Source organism: Schistocerca cancellata, unplaced genomic scaffold (assembly GCF_023864275.1).
Source record: "Schistocerca cancellata isolate TAMUIC-IGC-003103 unplaced genomic scaffold, iqSchCanc2.1 HiC_scaffold_838, whole genome shotgun sequence".
Taxonomy (NCBI): domain Eukaryota; kingdom Metazoa; phylum Arthropoda; class Insecta; order Orthoptera; family Acrididae; genus Schistocerca; species Schistocerca cancellata.
In genome coordinates, this window is record NW_026046849.1 from 237,501 (window position 1) to 242,500 (window position 5,000).

General features: G+C 53.6%; 1 non-coding gene across 1 annotated transcript in view; it reads right to left on the reverse strand.

The window, feature by feature from the left end:
• The window catches only part of LOC126147007 (small subunit ribosomal RNA), a 1,909-nt gene extending 1,058 nt beyond the window's left edge, over window positions 1–851 (reverse strand). The window contains exon 1 of the ribosomal RNA XR_007529903.1: window positions 1–851. This exon is cut by the window's left edge and continues 1,058 nt beyond it. This is a non-coding gene — a ribosomal RNA (small subunit ribosomal RNA).
• Window positions 852–5,000: the final 4,149 nt, after the last annotated feature.

Here is a 5,000-nt window from a genome sequence, read left to right on the forward strand (position 1 = left end):
TGTTCAAAGTAAACGTGCCGGCCCACCCAGACACTCAATAAAGAGCACCTTGGTAGGATTTCAACGGGGTCCGCCTCGGGACGCACGAACACGCACGAGGCGGTCGCACGCCTTCGGCTCGCCCCACCGGCAGGACGTCCCACGATACATGCCAGTTAAACACCGACGGGCGGTGAACCAACAGCGTGGGACACAAATCCAACTACGAGCTTTTTAACCGCAACAACTTTAATATACGCTATTGGAGCTGGAATTACCGCGGCTGCTGGCACCAGACTTGCCCTCCAATAGATACTCGTTAAAGGATTTAAAGTGTACTCATTCCGATTACGGGGCCTCGGATGAGTCCCGTATCGTTATTTTTCGTCACTACCTCCCCGTGCCGGGAGTGGGTAATTTGCGCGCCTGCTGCCTTCCTTGGATGTGGTAGCCGTTTCTCAGGCTCCCTCTCCGGAATCGAACCCTGATTCCCCGTTACCCGTTACAACCATGGTAGGCGCAGAACCTACCATCGACAGTTGATAAGGCAGACATTTGAAAGATGCGTCGCCGGTACGAGGACCGTGCGATCAGCCCAAAGTTATTCAGAGTCACCAAGGCAAACGGACCGGACGAGCCGACCGATTGGTTTTGATCTAATAAAAGCGTCCCTTCCATCTCTGGTCGGGACTCTGTTTGCATGTATTAGCTCTAGAATTACCACAGTTATCCAAGTAACGTGGGTACGATCTAAGGAACCATAACTGATTTAATGAGCCATTCGCGGTTTCACCTTAATGCGGCTTGTACTGAGACATGCATGGCTTAATCTTTGAGACAAGCATATGACTACTGGCAGGATCAACCAGGGAGCTGCGTCAACTAGAGCTGAGCAGCCGGCCGCCCGGGAGTGTGTCCCAGGGGCCCGCGCGAACACGCAAGCGTCCGCTCAATTATTCTGCAAACAGGAGGAGGCTGAGCTCCCCTGCACAATACACCTCGAAACCCTCTCAGGTCCCGGCGGCGCGCAGCGCCGTCCTAAGTACTTGGTCGGGTTCGAGAGAGGCGCAATCGCCCGGAGTTAGGCGAGTAGACGCTTTAGGTGCGACCACCCGTGCTCCCAACTGAGCTTGCCGCTGCCGACAGAGGCCCGGGAGCGTGCTGTCGTGGCATTGCCGGCGGGAGACAACACGCGCCACCTACGGTGACCGGCAGCTCCAACGCCAGCGCCACAGAAGGGCAAAGGCCCCACGTGGGTGCCGAAGCGAACTCTCCCAGCACAGCGCACGTGCCAACACGTCTGCACAACTGCGATACAAACCACCAGCGAGAACCGCTGGGGCGACCGAGCAGCAGACGGCGTCGCGGCGCCGAGTGCCGGGCGGCGGCGCATCCTCAACGCACACAGTCCTCAATCGGACCAGCACACTGCAGATGTCCACCGCGCTTCGCACCGGGCCGGCGAGGACCCACTTTGGCTGCACGGCGCCGCGCGCAGGGTGCCCCGGCGCGCAGCTGCGCCGCCTGCCGCGTCCGTCGGCCGGCGCGCCTGCCACTGGGCGCCCCCACCAGCCGGCTGTAGCGCGTGCGCCCACGCACCGCGCGGCCAGCACGCCGGGCGGCCCCCCCTCACCGGCCGGGGACAGTCCCACCCACCCACAGCCGCGTATCGCTTCACACCCAGATTCACATTCACGTTCGTTGGTATGGTGGGGACCGCTTCGTAGCTGTACCGATCGTTGCCCTCACAGATGTACCTCCAGCAAGGACAACCGCACCACAACGGGTTACCAGTTGTTCATTTGCGTAACGTCACCAGTAAACGTACACGTCCATCCCCGTTTGCAAAGTCAACTATTATTGCATGCCTGCCTGTCAGGTGTCAAGACACACTACATCCGCTCACATCCACGCAACAAAATGTGCCCGACTAGAGGGCACGTGGAAGGTGCCCCCGTACGTATGCGATGTCCATTGCGCGACCAACTGTCAACCGGCCTCTGTAGCATGTCGCAGATGTGGAACGCGGGGCACCGTGCTATCACATTGTGTGAGAAGAGACTACTACGTCTGCATACACGCACCACTACATGAACAGACGGCTCATGCTGATCGCCATCCACTGCGTCCATTACTCCCACACGTCTCTATGGCGTACCACACTGCAATGCAGCTGTTATGGGGAGATGACACGTAGCTGTGTACACAACATTCTGAGCGGGTTGCGGTTGGACAATACATTAATGTAACGTGTCATATGCCAATTACAGAGCAGGGTAAGGCACAACTTGGGTTAGGTTAAGGCACAACTTGGGTTAGGTTAAGGCACAACTTGGGTTAGGTTAAGGCACAACTTGGGTTAGGTTAAGGCACAACTTGGGTTAGGTTAAGGCACAACTTGGGTTAGGTTAAGGCACAACTTGGGTTAGGTTAAGGCACAACTTGGGTTAGGTTAAGGCACAACTTGGGTTAGGTTAAGGCACAACGTGGGTTAGGTTAAGGCACAACGTGGGTTAGGTTAAGGCACAACGTGGGTTAGGTTAAGGCACAATGTGGGTTAGGTTAAGGCACAATGTGGGTTAGGTTAAGGCACAACGTGGGTTAGGTTAAGGCACAATGTGGGGGTAGATTGCGGTACAAATTGCATTACATTGCGGTGCAAATTGCATTACATTGCGGTGCAAATTGAGTTACATTGCGGTGCAAATTGAGTTACATTGCGGTGCAAATTGAGTTACATTGCGGTGCAAATTGAGTTACATTGCGGTGCAAATTGAGTTACATTGCGGTGCAAATTGAGTTACATTGCGGTGCAAATTGAGTTACATTGCGGTGCAAATTGAGTTACATTGCGGTGCAAATTGAGTTACATTGCGGTGCAAATTGCGTTACATTGCGGTGCAAATTGCGTTACATTGCGGTGCAAATTGCGTTACATTGCGGTGCAAATTGCGTTACATTGCGGTGCAAATTGCGTTACATTGCGGTGCAAATTGCGTTACATTGCGGTGCAAATTGCGTTACATTGCGGTGCAAATTGAGGTAGGTTAAGGTGCAACACAGGTTAGGTTAAGGTGCAACATAGGTTAGGTTAAGGTGCAAGATGGGTTAGGTTAAGGTGCAAGATGGGTTAGGTTAAGGTGCAAGATGGGTTAGGTTAAGGTGCAAGATGGGTTAGGTTAAGGTGCAAGATGGGTTAGGTTAAGGTGACATAGGTTAGGTTAAGGTGACATAGGTTAGGTTAAGGTGACATAGGTTAGGTTAAGGTGACATAGGTTAGGTTAAGGTGACATAGGTTAGGTTAAGGTGACATAGGTTAGGTTAAGGTGACATAGGTTAGGTTAAGGTGACATAGGTTAGGTTAAGGTGACATAGGTTAGGTTAAGGTGACATAGGTTAGGTTAAGGGGACATAGGTTAGGTTAAGGTGACATAGGTTAGGTTAAGGTGACATAGGTTAGGTTAAGGTGACATAGGTTAGGTTAAGGTGACATAGGTTAGGTTAAGGTACAAACTGGGTTGTGTTATGGTACACATTGCGTTGTAGTACAGTACACGTTAGGTTTGGGTACGGTACACAATGTGGTATGGGATGGCGTGTTGTGGGGGGGAGGGGGGGGGGGGGAGGTTCGTTGATATCGACCGTAGGACGTGGATGCCCGAGGCAGCGTCAGTGTGTCAAAGGAGTTATGTCACGTCGGGATGCGCTTTTCGCCAGTGAGAGGGGGCGAGCCGTGTCTGTGGTTGCGGCAGACCTGTGTGTTTCATTCCTGCCAGTGTGTTTGTGCTGTAAGACGAGGCAGTGTGGTGGTGATGGGTGCACCCCTGTGTAGGACATGTGTGGGTGTTGGTGGCTTCTCTGAGCAATTGTGGTTGTCGGACGAGTGGGGTATTCTGTTTTATGATTGGACCTCCCGGTCTGGTTATCATAGCGTAGTTGGTGTACTGTGGCGGATAGGATGCACCGGACGTTGGTCCATGCTGGTGCTTAGTAGTTGTATCTGTGTCTGTTACAGGCAGAGAGTAGTGTGTGATAGAGTGTGTGGCTGACGTGTGGTTCATTTTGTGTGTACGGACGTTCAGCATGTATAGGGGCATTTGCGTATATAATCTATCATAATCTATCTATGTGGGCCTGCATAGTTTACTGAGCAGTGCTGTGAGGTGACTGAACTACGAGTGACGTACTGATTTACAGCGGAATGATTGCCTTGTACCAAAGATGGAGTATCGGCTCTACGACAGCGTTGGCACCGCAGGAAATGGTCTCGTAAAACGGCCCTCCCACCGTCATCGTTGTGAGGGGTAGGGACCGCCTATATTCTGAGAGGAGCCCTGTTTGCCACTGGGCGTGGGGTCTCGCATCCTGCGGTTCAGTGCCCCCAGGGAAGCGCGCGGAGGTGGTGCTGCTGCTGCTGCTGCTGTAGCAAGCGAGCTACTTACAGCATGTATAGGGACAGCGGGAATATGGCATATTCGATATAACTCTTCATGAAACGCAAGATATAGGGGCGGATTGCACGTTACGAGTGCGGGAAGAGTCCGCCGTTCATCCGCTGGAGTTGCGATTTGGGCGGTTGGGGTGGGGCACGTGCGGGTGCGGGTGGAGCGATTGTCGGTCGACGACTTCGTGCGACGCAGGCACAGGCGTTGGGGCTCCTGTGGTGGGCAGATGATGCAGGGTTTGTGGGTGGCGTCGGAAAATGGGCACTGTGGGACCTAGCGATGTCGTAGTCGGCGTGGCGTCTCATAGATGGCGGTATCATCGGTGCAGCAGGTCATGTTGCGGGGGACCTGCAGGTGGCGGTATTTTTGTTTGTGGTGCGCTCGACATGGTGGACGTAGTGTCGTCCGATTCGCGTAGATGGAGCTATTGCATGTGGTTTCGTCACATTGTCATAGATGGCGGTGCCGTGTTTTGGAGGTATGGTTGGCGTAGTTTCGTTGGATTCCTGTAGATGGAGGTGTCGTTTCTGGGCCGGATGGCAATGTAGTTTGGTCACATTCCCAAAGATGGCTGTG